Raw genomic sequence first — 15,262 nt, 5'->3', positions numbered from 1 at the left:
ACTTACTAAACAACTTACTAACTTGATTTAACTTTATTTAATTTGACTAATCAGGATACAAACTTCTATATATTGCTTAGTTTTACAGACGAATGAATTAAAAAATCTTCATATCGTAGAGTCAGAAATTTCTCCCTATAGTATATTTAAGATAACTCTATGTCAAAACATAGGTAACTAGCTCACTAACTTATTCACTCAGTTATTAAATTACTTACTAAGTAACTAACTAACTAAATTATCAATTAACTAACTAACATACTAAAATTACTGACTTACAAACTTACTAACTAATAAATTTAGTTACTAACTAAGTTACTAAGTTACTAACATAACCTAATAACTAATTAACGTACTAACTTAGTTTGTAATAAAGTTAGTCAGTTAGTTTATAAGTTAGTTAGTTAGTATATTAGTTAGTAACTAAGTTAATAAGTTATTATGTTAATTAGTAAGTTAATTAGTTACTATGTTAGTAAGTTAGTTGGTAAGTTGGTAATGTAGTCAGTTAGTTAGTAACTCTATTGATAAGTTATTCAGTAAGTTGGTAAGACAGTAGATTAGTGAGTAACTAAGTTAGAAATTTAGTAAGTTAATTAGTAACTTTGTTAGTCAGTTAGTAAGTTACTTAGTAAGTTACATGGTAAGGTAGTAAGTTAGTTAGTATCTATGTTAATAAGTTATTAAGTTAATATCTATGTTAATAAGTTATTAAGTTAATATGTTTAACAAGTTAGTAGAGTCAAGATTTTCTCCCTATAGCATCTTTAAGACAACTCCAGGTCAAAATGTATATCAATTTTAACCTATTTTTTAACCTACATGTGAAATAGAAGCTTCACTAAGACTCTCTAATAAGTCGTTACCGACTTAAATTTAAAAAACTTAAATTTGACCTAAATTTTGACCTAGGACAATGACCCTTTGGAGGGTCCTTATGAAGCCTCGCTTTTTAAAAGGTACAGTATATTTAAGATAATTCAAGGTCACAGAAATTTAGGGCCGTTATGTTACGTCAAAAGATAGGTCAATTTTGACCTATTTTTTAAACTACAGGTCAAAAAGAAGCCTTATAAGAACTCTCTAAAATTTCGTTACCCTAGGTTAGAATTAAAGTTAAGTTTGATTTATTTTTCGACCTGTATGGGTAAAAAACAATCTTATTTGAGATAAATTTTGACCTACGGTGATGACCATTATAGTCGAATCCTTATAAAGCCTCTTTTTGATATGTAGATTAAAAATTATGTGAATTTTGACCTAAATGTGATCTAGGATAACGACCAACTAGAGAGTTTTTGAGGGCTTCTTTTTGACCTGAAACTTAAAAAATAGGTCACAATTGACCTATATTTAAATTAAATTATCACCAAAAGATATTAAAATAATTCATTTTGCTGTTATTTTTTACTATGAACAATACTTTAATGCAAATCAAAACCAAGTCAACGGATTACTAACTAACTTACTAACGTAGTTACTAACTAGTTAGTTATTACGTTAGTTAGTAACTAAGTTAGTAAGTTAGTTAGTAACTAAGATAGTAAGTCAGTTAGTAAATTTATTAGCAAGTTAATAAATTAATTAGTAAGTTAATTGTAAGTCAAATAGTAACTAAGATAGTAAGTTAATTGGTAAGTTAGTAAGTTAATTAACAAGTTAGTAAGTTAGTAAATTAATTAGTAGGTTAGTAAGTTAATTAGCAAGTTAGTAAGTTAGTAAATTAATTAGGAAGTTAATTAGTAAGTTAATAAGATAATTAGTAACTTAATTGGTAACTTAGTTTGTAAGGTAATTAGTAACTATGTTAGTAACTATTTTAGTAAGTTATTAAGTTAGTTAGTTAGACAGACTTTTATGTCAACACTAGTGTCATAACAAAATTAATTTTTTGTTAATTGAATTTTATGTTAAATGAAATGTTCATCAAATAAATTTATGTCAAGTGAATTTTATATCAAATGAAATTTACGTTAAATGAATTTTATGTCAAAAAAATAATTTTTATGTCAAATCTGAGTTATTTGAAAAACTCCTCCACCATTTTTAAATGAGGAAATAATAAATAAATAATATGTCATAATAAACAAAAAAAAAATTTTAAAGCAATACCAGATTCGTTATCAGCGACCCAAAAAACCAACAAGTAACAATTTTCAAGTAAATCTGTTAAATTTTTAAAAACTCGTCCGCCATATTGGATCCGCCATTTTGAATTTTACAAAACTAGCAACGGTTTCGTAACCAGAGGACGCTGAAACATCCACAAGCGACAAGACGAAACGAGAATTCCCTCTACAATTTTGAGTCTAAATTTTTCCAATTGCATAATAATAAAAAATTGTATAAAGATCTATAGAATTTGTATTTTATAATTTTACGGATAACTATGACAAACTTTTTGTCTCTAATTCCATAAATATTTATCATGTTACAAAATAATAGAAATGGAAACTTAACACAATATTTTCTTCACACCTACAGAAAAGATTCACTTTATTTTGAAGTTATCTTCAAAAAATTCAAGGTTAACTTTCATTTTTCATTTCACTTCATATAAGCATTCCTCAATCTTCCTTTTCTTTTATATATATTATATTATATGCACCGAAAATTATTTCTTTTCCAACGTTACATTATAAATTTGTCACGTTTATTTTGTATGATGAAACTTTGATATGAAAAAAGAAACTTTCATTTTTCGAATTTGAAATGTTAATTTTGATATTATACATATATATGTATTTATCATGTTTGGTAATATTTTTCCAATCGTTGTAATGATGTGGCATATCTTGCGATGAGCGTTACATTCGAAAGGTTTTTATGGCGAGAGGCAACGACCGTTTTGGCTAATGAATTTAAAATTAAAATGCGATGATGACTGTCTCATGATAATGATAACGGTTTAGTTGGACGCTTGGCTCATTCACGTAGAACGTTCTCCTGCAATCTTCTCACCTAAGCAAAGAAACGAACGGAAATCACCTTGAAAGATAACGGTAAAAACGGCCATTTTGTTCTCGATTGCGTTTAGGGAACTTTTCCACTCGGTGTCATCGAAAGTATAAAAGCAACGACGACGTCTCTTTTTATGCAACGAGAGAGTGAATTTCGTCAATTGGACACAAGAAATTAATCAGCTTCTTCTTCTTCTTCTTCTTATATTATATTCTTCATTCGATTTTGGTACATGGTTCAAAATCAATAGACAAAAGAGCGTCTCAATTTTTTTCTTCCATCGCAAACTTCGTACTCGATAATTAATTTTAAAAAAGTAGCAAAAAGTTGATAAATGCTATTTTTATTAAACAGTTTAAAAAAATGTATTCCTGTAAAAAATATTGTTGTTTTTGAAAATAATTGAATTGTTCTTAAGAATTTTATAAAAATTGTTTTAAATAATTAATGTTTTTGAAATACAATAAATATTATGAAAATTTTATTTTAAATAATTGAATTCTTGTGGAAAATTTTATTTGTTTAAATAAGTGAATTTTTCGATGAATTAATTTAATATAGTATTAAAAATAATTGAAATTTTTCCATGAGTTTTATTATTTATGAAAGTAATTGAATTCTTGCTTAGAATTTTAACAAAAATTTTTTTAAAAATTGAATTTCCATGAAAAATGTTAGTATTATTAGTGAAAGTAAAATTGAATTATTGTGAAGAATTGTATAAAAATTTTGTTAAATAATTGATTTTTTCGAAATTTTTTTGAAAATGCAATTCTAAATTAATTAAATTCCTGTGGAAATTTTATTATTTATGAAAGTAATTAAATTTTTGGATGAATTTTAGCAATTTTTTTACATAATTGAATTCTTTTGCGAAAATATTATTGAAAATAATTGAATTTCGAATTTTTTTTTAAAATAATTGAATCTTTTTAAAGAATTTGATTATAATTTTTGAGAATAGTTTTTTAATTTCTAGTATTAGCAAATTTAAAGTAGAGGAAATTCTAAAAAAACAAATATAGTAGCTTTTAGTGGCTGAAATCTAAAAAAGTATCCAAATTGTAGCATAACGTGAAAAAGTAGTAAATAGTAGGTTTTAATAGATGATTGCGAAGCCCGACATAGTGTCAAATTTTTAATTATTTCAAAAATTATGAAATTTTTTAAAAATTAGAATGTTTCAAAAATTTTTAAATAATTCTATATATTAAAACTTGAAAAAAGATAAATTTGACGAATTTGACAAAATCGGAAAAATTTGTCACACATGACGTTATAATTTCTGATTCGTGGTAAAAATGAAGAAATGAGTGATAAATTGCAAAAGACAAAAAAAAAGGAAAAGAAAGAAGAAGCGAGCAGTGAACTCGGGACCTAGAACAACAGAACTGTTTACCGTGATACTTTCGTTCGTTCTCTAGCGGATTCGTCGTATAGCGACTACGACAATATACTTGCAACATCGTAAGTTTTCCCCGTGGACTTCCTTGTCCATCGAGCAGGAATCTTAACGATAAAATCAAAATTCTTGACCAGTTCCATCACACACAGACAATGAAGTTAAACACATTTGAACCCTACTAGGAAGTTCGCTTTTATGTTGCATTTTTTCTTTTTTATACACAGGGACAAGGTGCGACACTATCTTCACCTTCCTGGAAAATTAAACTATATCTTTATATTTTATCTACTAGAGGTACTTGAAAATGCTAAATAAAAATTATATTCTCAATTATTGTATGCGCATCGATTGCTACACTGGTTTTTATTCACAATTTTTCCAAGGATATCAATTAAGAACAAAAAGTATTTTGATTCGTTTTTTTTGTCTCAATTTGATATCCTTAGAGGAACTGTGACACAGTTAATTATTGTGAAGTGTTGAAATAATATTAAAATGGATTAAAAAATTCTGCAATGCTTTAATCCCTCTAGGATTAAATTAACATCAGAAAGATGTAAAATAATCCATTTTGGTGTTATTTTTTACTATGAATGAAATTTTACTTTAAATCAAACACCACGTCAACGATTTGTCAAAATTCGACAAATTTAGCTTTACCAGGGACAATGGTTAGTTAGTAATGTCGTTAGTAAATTAGTAAGTTAACTTTCAGCTTAGTTTTCTAACTAACTTACTAACTTTCTAACGTACTTACTAAGTTACTAACTTATTAACTAACTAACTAACTAACTTACTAATTAACTTAGTAACTAACTTATTAACATAGTTAATAACTAACTTACTAATTAACTTACTAACTTACTAACTTACTAACTTATACTATCTTACTAACTATTTAACTTATTAACTTATAATCTTACTAACTTACTAACATAATAACTAATTAAGTAACTAACTTATTAACTAATTAACATAGTATCTAATTTACTTACTAATTAACTTACTAACTAACTTACTTACTTACTTACTAACTTACTATCTTACTAACTTTTTAACATATTAACTTACTAACTAACTTACTTACTTACAACTTACTAACATAGTATCTAATTTACTTACTAACTTACTATTTTACTGACTTTTTAACTTATTAACTTATTAACTTACTAACTTACTAACATAGTAAATAATTAAGTAACTAACTCATTAACTTATTAACAAAGTTACTAACTAAATTTCTAATTAATTAATTAACTAACTAACTTACTAATTAACTTATTAATTAACTTACAAACTAACTTATTAACTTACTATCTTACTAACTTACTAACATAGTAAACAATTAAGTAACTAACTTACTAATTAACTTACAAACTAATTTATTAACTTACTATCTTACTAACTTATTAACTTATTAACTTATTAACTTATTAACTTATTAACTTATTAACTTATTTACTTATTAACTTATTAACTTACTTATAACTTACTTATAACTTACTAACATAGTAACTAATTAAGTAACTAACTTATTAACTTATTAACATAGTTACTAACTAATTTACTAATTAACTTACTTATTAACTTACTAAGTAACTTACTAATTAACTTATTAACTTACTTACTTACACCTCACTAACTTACTAACATAGTAACTAATTAAGTAACTAACTTACTATTTAACTTACAAACTAACTTATTAACTTACTATCTTACTAACTTACTAACATAGTAAATAATTAAGTAACTAACTTACTAATTAACTTACAAACTAATTTATTAACTTACTATCTTACTAACTAATTAACTTATTAACTTATTAACTTATTTACTTAATTTACTTATTAACTTATTAACTTATTAACTTATTAACTTATTAACTTATTAACTTATTAACTTACTAACTCACTAACTTAGTTATTACTTACTTATAAACTTAGTTACTTACTAACTTACCAAGTGACTCACTGTCCAACTAACTTACCAACTTAGTTACTTACTGAAATAGACTGAGAAAATAATAGTTTTATTATAATACTTATTATTATAACTTATATTCTTGGCGCCTATTTAAGTAGATTTTATTAAATTTGGAATTTAATTTTTTCAGTGTAATAACTATAAGAAACTTACTAACTTAGTTAATTACTTTGTTAGTTAATAAGTTTTTTAGTTAGTAAATTAGTTACTTACTTATTATTGTCCCTGGTGAAGCTAAATTTCTAATTTTAAAGTAAAATTTCATTCATAATCAAAAATAACACTAAAATTGATTATTTTATTCCTTTCTGGTGTTACTTTAATCCTATAAATATAGATTAAAACGTCGCGGATTATAGATTTTAATCCATTCTGGTGTTATTTTAATACCTCACGATTTACTGTGACATTGTAAGGTCAAAAAAATTTGTTAATGTAAAAAAAGTAACATAAATTAAAAATATTCCATAACGGTTAAATATGTTTTTTTAGTTTGTTTTAAACTAATGATTTTCATAAATGTTTTTAATTTTTGGAGAAATAAATAATAAATTTTAGTATGAGTTCACATGGTCTGTGCGAGAATAAAGTAGTGGATGAAAAAACTATATCTTTTTACCTTCATTTGTTACTAAAATTCGAAATTTGTTTATACACTAAAAAAAATTGATTTAATTTAAATAATCGATTACACTTGACTATTATCAATTAAATATTTACTTGAATCAAATAATATTTATTGGAGTCTATCAAATGGTATTTGAACCAATAATTTCGGTATTTGAAGCAAATACCATGTAATTGATTACAATAAATATTATTTGATTTAATTAAATATTTAATTGATAATAGTCAAGTACCTAATCGGTTATTTGAATCAAATAAATATTTTTCTCTCAGTGTAAGATTTGTTTACAAAGCTGTTAAATCTGAAATAAGTTTAAAAAAAATAATAATAGTATTTTTTAGCATTTTCAACCTAAAAGCAAAGTTTTTTTTCAAAAGTAATAATAGATACTTTAAAAATTATGAAAAACAATTTGTTTGTGAAATTATTTATTTTTTTTTTTTTTGAAAAACATATTTTCTACAAAATTACGCATTGGATTTGAAAATTCAACAATTTTTCAGTAAAATAAAATTTCAAAAAGGATCAAAATATTTTTTGACCGATTTTATTTTATGACTATTGAATTTCTCAGAAAAAAATTTAAGTAATTTTGTCATTTGTGGAATATTTAAATTATATTTTCTTTGAATAGTTAAAAAATATTGATGTATACCCTCCCCTTAATAAATAATTTGTTTATATCTTTATTGAACAGATATATTAAGAATTAAATTTAAACTTCAAAGTAATTTATCCTTAATATAAAAAAAAGAATAGTGTACCTAAGAAAAAATAATTTTTTTCATATAATTATTTGAATAGAAGACTTGGCAGTATTTCTTAATCCTATAGAGAAAAAAAAATAGTGGAAGAAAAAACGATATCTTTTCACCTTCATTTGTTGCTAATTCGAAATTTGTTTATAAAGCTGTTAAATAAATATGATCAATAATTTTTATCTCAAACATTCATTAAGACAACAGTTTTTACAATTTTTAACTCACAGCTGAAGAAGTAACTAATTTTTTCAATTTCAATTGTTGTCAATTCTTAATTTGTTTGAAAAAATTATTAAAAAAAAAATTGTTAAATGTTAGTCAATAGAAAAATTCTATCATAGATGTTAGTAATTTTTTTTTTTTTTTTTTGAAAAGCAGACGTTTAAAATCTCATGTTTCTGCTCTGAAAAAGCGCAGCAAAATACGTCTTTTGCAGAGCAGCAACATATCAGATTTTAAATTTAACAAATTTTTAATCCACCTATAAACAATAATAATTGTTACAAAAAAATGAGAATGTAACAATAATCATTCTATTCTAAACTGATAATTTATTCTACACCGATTTTATCGCATCATATTAAAATTTAGAAAAAGAGATTTCTGTTTTCGATTTTTCTTTTATAATTCATCTAACGGCACATTTGTCTAACATCCAAAAACACTTTTACCAGTTTTGGACCTCTTTGTTGATTGAGGAAGTTGACTTTCGGTTTTCAGGGGCTACTGACCCTGGATTCCCTCCCCCATTTTCCTTCTTCTTTTCCTTCTCTTTTTTTTTTGTTAACTCGAGCGTGTATATGTGTGCTAACATGGTATTGTTAGGTGAACGCCCTCATCAGACCTAGACCCCAAAAAAAAAAAAAAAAAACACTTCGTTTCTCTCTGCCAGTGGCACTGGGTTAAGGCAAAGTTATGTGATGTGGCACAACTCACAACTATGATGCACATATGCACTTTGCTATGCGTGTGTGCTTGACCCCCTCCCCCCTCTTGAGCCCCCCTTCCGACATGTATATATAAATAAGAGGTCCATTATAGAGAAAAGAGATGTGCACCTGCATGCGTGTTAGTATATATTGTATATATATAGTGTGTCAGTCGACACGACCTGACTCTCGTAACTGTCCTTAGAAATTCAGGTAGGAAGGTAGTGTCATACAGGTACTTTTATAGGTGTGCTAGAGGGAAGTCAAGGTTAAAGCGTGACCAAAGATCGTTATTGCTTTCGTATACATATATATATAAGAATACATTCTACCTGCGTCTTCAGAGAAGGTTAAATTCCCTTTTTTTATCGCCCCCTTTTTTGTATACTATTATATAAGACATTCTTCCTGGAAGACCGATTTCGAGAAACAAAAAAAAATGTAGTATCACTTTTAACAGGGTGAAGATAAAAGGCGAGTTAAATTATAGGAGTTTGGAAAAAGAGAGAGGGGGGGGGGTTATTTGGAATAATGAAAATAATTAGTAAAATCATTATTTGTCATGATGAGAGACTCTCCCTTTTTTTCAATAACAGAGTGGTTTCCAATGTAATCTAATCCATTATATTATAATTTTTTTATATATATAAATAAAATCATTTCACCGACGCTGAAGAGTCAGGATTTTCTAAGGGCCCCCTCACGAGGGCCTTTACGTTACCTCAAAATTTGGGTCAATTTTGGTCTATTTTCTAATTTCTAACCTACATGTGAAATAAGGGCCCTCTAAAGAATCGTTACACTAGGTAAAAATTTAGGTCAAATTTGACCTATTTTTTAACATTAACATTTAATATTTAACCTATTTTTTTGTTAAAAAAGTGGCTCCACGAGAGCCCATTAAAAGCTCGTTGCCTTACGTTAAAATTTTAAGTCAAAAGTGACATATCTTTATAGCTAAAGGTCAAAAAGAGACCCCCTTATAATTGGCGTCAAGTTATGTCAAAATTTAGGTCAAATTTGACGTACCTTTCAAACCTATCGTCCAAAATAGGATCGATAAGGACCCTTCAAAGAGTCGTTGCCTTAGGGCAAAATTTAGGTCACATTTGACCTATTTTTTAATTTAAAGGTCAAAAAGAAGTCTCATAAGATCCCTCTAAAGATTCGTTAACCTAGATCAAAGTTTAGGTCAAATTTGATCTATTTTTTAACCTAGAATTAAAAAAGGCCTTAGAGCCTTTGAAGGAATCGTTTCTTTGCGTCAAAATTTTAAGTCAGAAGTGACCTATTTTTATAAATACAGGTCAAAAAGAGGACCCCTCATAAAGTAACGTCAAGTTATGTCAAATTTGACGTACTTTTGAAAAATAGAACCGATAAAAACCCTCCAAAGAGTCATTACCCTACTAGGTCAAATTTGACCTATTTTGGAACCTACACATCAAAAAAGCGACCTCATAAGGGTCCTTAAGGGGCCGTTAAGTTACGTCAAAAATTAGGTCAAATTTGACTTTCTTTTTAATCTATAGGTTAAAAGATAGTCAAACAGGTCAAAAAAAAGAAGCCATAAAGTCCCTCCAAATCATTACTAATATAATTATAAGTCAAAATGTAGGTCAAAAGTGACCTTTTTTCTGGCCACAGGTCAACAAATTTTTTCTTTTTCAATTAATAAGAATTATAATAAGTTATGCGCAAAAAAATCAAGACAAAAACAAGTCCCTTCTAATCCAATTCGGCCCCAAATTGTCTAGCATGTCAGATTTTTAAGAAAAGTGAGGGTAAAGACTTTCAAAACATGCAATTTTGGATCTTTACCCTAACTTTTCTCAAAATTCCTGAAGTACCGCATGTAATTTTCGAACATGATATCGTATTCAGCGGACTAAAATACATTGAAAACTACTCCGCGATGTCAAAAATAAGAAAAAAAATAATTTTTTTTTAGACTTTACCCCCACTTTTCTCAAGAAACTCTATTTTTTGGTCATATATGTGTTTTTGGAGAATTTCAAGATATTTTTTCTACTCAATAAACTTGAAGTGAATAGAGGAAAAACTTCATTGCTGCGCGGTAAAGAACTACATACCTAAAATATTTTGGGTCCTTACCCCCACTTTTCTCAAAATTCTTACTTGCTTGGCAATTTTAGAACTGGGAATCGTGTTCCAAGGATAAAAATACATTGGAAACGACTCCCATGTTAAATAAAATCAAAAAAAAATTTTTCAGGGTCTTCTATACCCTCCCCCTCACTTTTATCAAAATTTTAACTATTTTTATGATTTTGCGCATTTTCATCCAAAGAATTTTTAATTATATCAAGAAAATAATTTAAATATACTACTAAATTATTTTTATGGTAATTTTTTATGAATCAAAAAATAAAATCGGTCAAAGATATTTTTTTTTTTTTGAATTTTTATTTTACTTAAAAATTCGTATAGTTTCTGAAATCCATGGGCGTAATTTTGTAGAATACCTATATATATATTATGTTTTTGAATCAAAAATTATAAAAATCAATTTTTTCATTTAGAAATTTTTTTGTTAATTCAAAAACATATATTTTTTTACAAAATTACGCATTGGATTTCAAAATTTACCAATTTTTAAGTAAAATAAAAATTCAAAAAGGGTCAAAATATTTTTTCACCGATTTTATTTTATGACCATTGAATTCCTCTTGCCGAAAAAATTGCCTTAAAAATAATTTTGTGGTATATTTAAATTAATTTCTTGATATAGTTAAAAATATCGATATGTATCCTCCCCTTAATAAATAACACATAGGACCACAAAAATTTTTTTAAAGGAAATATTAACCGGACCATGTTTTTTATTTTTTTTGAATCACCGAATTCGAATCCGAAGTCAGTTTTCCGCCATCACGTCAAGTTTCGTCAAAATGGCGGATCCAATATGGCTGACGAATTTTTTAAAAATTTATCAGATTCACTTGAAATTTGTTACTCGGGGGTTTTTGGGGTCGCTGAATATGTGTTTAACCTTAGTTTTTCAAAATTCAAAATGGCGGATCCAATATGGCTAACGAATTTTTTTAAAAAATTTATCAGATTTTGAATTTTTGTAAATTGAAGTGAAAATCGTAGCAGCGATCCCAAAAACTCTCGAGTATATATAACGTTTCAGGTAAATCCAATAAATTTTTTTAAAAAAAATTCAGCCATGTTGGATCCGCCATTTTGGATTTTTGAAAACTAAGGTGAAATTCATTTTTAGCAACCCCAAAAACCCCCGAGTAACAAATTTCAGGCGAATTGGGTAAATTTAAAAAAAAATTGACGCCATATTGGATCCGCCAAATTAAATTTCGAATATTTACGAGTTTCTTTGATTGTTTAACATTATATAATATTTTTCAAGTTTTTTTTTTTTAATAAATTCTTCTGCTTATTTTTATTTATATCTTGTTTAGAGTCAGTTTTTTGAGAATTTTATTAATTTGTGAAGAAACTTATTGATGATGTGATGGCGAAAAACTGAGTTTCGAATTCGAATTCAGGGACATAAAAAACATAGGGTCCGGTCAATACTTCATTTAAAAAAATTTATACATACAATGAGTAAAAAATTTAATAATTAAATGTCAAGTGCGGCGGTTTTTGAAAATCCAAAATGGTGAATTCGATATGGCAGACATGTTTAAAATTAAGGCAATTTTTATGAAATTTATATACTTCTTTTTTGTGTTGGTAATTACGAATCAGAAGGCAGATTTTGAAAATTCAAAATGGCTGATCCAATATGGTGGACGATATGTGTAAAATTAATGTAATTTTTATAAAATTTTATTTGGACCTAATTAGGACTTATTAGGACCTAGGACCTATTTGAGGACCTAATTAATAAAATAAGGGCAAATAAAGTAAGTAGATCTGACCAATTTTCAATTTCCCCACTTGTTACGAGAATATATGAGAAATATACAAAAAATACCTTTTATTGTTTACATTTCATAACTTATTGAACATGATCTTCATTATAACAAAGTAAATTGTATTATGTAAAGTACAAGTGTTTCCTTATAGATAAAAAGTATTTAACGTTAATTCATTTGATTTTCGCTGAGTCAGAATAAAAGCTTGTACTTTCTTTTCGATGGTAATATATCTACAAATATATATCTATATATATATATATATGGCTAACATAACCCAAACTGCCGAAGTTTTACTTCGACAGTGCGTTTGTGTGGTCAATGACCTCGAACGAATCTTAGTAATCGATTGGCTCACACAATCGCTTCATGTTGTTTTTTTTTCTCTTCTTCTTCATCGCTTGTGATTTCATTGGCGAGGGTGAAGATCACTCGAAAGAAAAAGTGAAAAATCTGATGATTATGTGTGGGTGTACCTTGAATTTACATTATTTCTTCAAATTATCTATTTTTTTTTATTTCTTAGATTTATCCTATTCTATTATAATTATGAAATAATTAATCTCGATATTAATATACAAAATGTTTAGTAATATTTTTAATTCAAAATGTTAATAAACTATTAGGTATCTCAAGTAGTTTATTGGAAACTTATTCTAATATTGTGTAATATTTTAATATAAACAAATTTTTTTTCAATTGTTGCAATTTTTAGTCTTTCATTTCCTTTTACCTTTCTTCTGTTTTTCTTTTTCAAATTTATTATTATTATTCAGATGCCTGATCCTTAATTTTTTTTTATTAATAATTTCCTTTTGTTTTTGAAACAGATTAAAATTTTTTCTTATTTCTACTTTTATTCTTTTTTGGTATTTTTTAGTATTCATTTCTTTTCGTTTTTAAAAAGAATTTAAGAATTTATAATTTTTATTTCTTCTTCTTTGGTATTTCTTATTATTAATTTCCTTTCGTTTTTGAAAAATATTTAATATTTAGTTTTTCTTATTTCTTCTTTTATTTTTTTTTTTGTATTTCTTATTATTAATTTCCTTTTGTTTTTCAAATAGATTTAAATCTTCCTTTTTCTCTTTTCTACTTTTATTATTTTGGTATTTTTATTATTTTCAATTTTTTGAAAATAATTTTTAAAAAAATTCTTTGAGAATTTACAAGTTCTTTTGTTTACAATTTAATTTTATGAAATTTCGATTATTCTGCCATTCGTCAATTAAATATATATTAGAAATTGGAAAATTAAACAAAAATTCCATTAAACTTTTTGAAAAAAATTAATTCTACAGAATTCTTAATTAAAAGTATGAAAAGTTCAAATTTTCAAAGATTTTATTTTTAATTTGAAACCTTGAAAATTCAATTATTTCTAAAAATCAACGCTCTAATGCATTTAATATTCAATAATTATAATCTGAAATTTTAACTGAAATTAATTTTTAAACTCGTTTTTAAATCAATAATATTTATTAGAAAATTCTACGAGAATTCGATTATTTAACTTTAAAAATAAATATTTTATTCAATAATTAAATGTTTCTTAAAATTTGAATTTTCATAAAGAATTTTATCAACAAAATTTTTAAAATAATTGAATTCTCTTGACAAATTTTAATAAAATTTTTAAGAATAATTTCAATTTTCGAGAAATTTGATGAAAATTATTGTATATTGAAAATAATTGAAATTCTGCCAAGAATTTTATTATAATTTTTTGAAAATAATATTGAATTTCGGAGAGGAATTTTATTTTTTATAAAGATAATTGAATTTTTGACGAGAATTTTTTTGTAAATTTTTGAACATAACAAATTGGATTTCTGCGCAGAATTATATTATACTCTTGAAAATAATTGAATTCTTATTGAGATAAATTTTATTAAAATTTCTTTTTAAACAGGGCTGATAAAAATCATGATTTTTAAAAAAAAATCAAAACAATCCGATTTTTTTGATTTAAATCGGATTTTTTTGATTTAAATCATTTTTTTTAAATATTTAAAATATTTCATTATTTAAGTAGTTCCAAGGTGGCCACATGTCAGTAAAGTCAGTAAAGTCAGGGAAATGTCAGGGAAAAAAATATTTTGTCAGTAAAGTCAGAGAAATGTCAGGGAAAAAATATTTTGTCAGTAAAGTCAGGGAAATGTCAGGAAAAAAATTTTTTGTCAGTAAAGTCAGGGAAATGTCAGGAAAAATTTTTTTGTCAGGGCAATTAAAGAAGAAGGGAAATGTCAGGAAAAAAATTTTTTTGTTAGTAAAGTCAGGGAAATGTCAGGAAAAATTTTTTTGTCAGGGCAATTAAAGAAATTAAGACGGTCATGCAATACATTTTTTGCTCTAAACAAAAAAATTTTTGTCAGGTAAATTCGTTGTTATGTCAGTAAAATGTCAGGGAAATTGATAAAGTCAATCTTGCGGCCACCCTGAGTTCGTTTTTTTAATATTAAAAATGATAAAATTAATAATAAAATAGGGTAGATGGAAAATTTCATTTTAAGAATTCTCTGACACATCCTGACTAATTTTTCGGTTTCTCTGATTAATAAATTTTTAAATTATTTAATATTCAGCATTGATAATTAAAAATGTAATAATGCTTTTTAAGTTATAATTTTATTTATAAAGAAAAACATAAGATAATTAAAAATTGTTTGTTTTGCAAATTTACAATTAAA

This window comes from Leptopilina heterotoma, unplaced genomic scaffold (genome assembly GCF_015476425.1).
Source record: "Leptopilina heterotoma isolate Lh14 unplaced genomic scaffold, ASM1547642v1 Lhet_222, whole genome shotgun sequence".
NCBI classification, from domain to species: domain Eukaryota; kingdom Metazoa; phylum Arthropoda; class Insecta; order Hymenoptera; family Figitidae; genus Leptopilina; species Leptopilina heterotoma.
Note: the sequence above shows the minus strand (reverse complement) of the source record.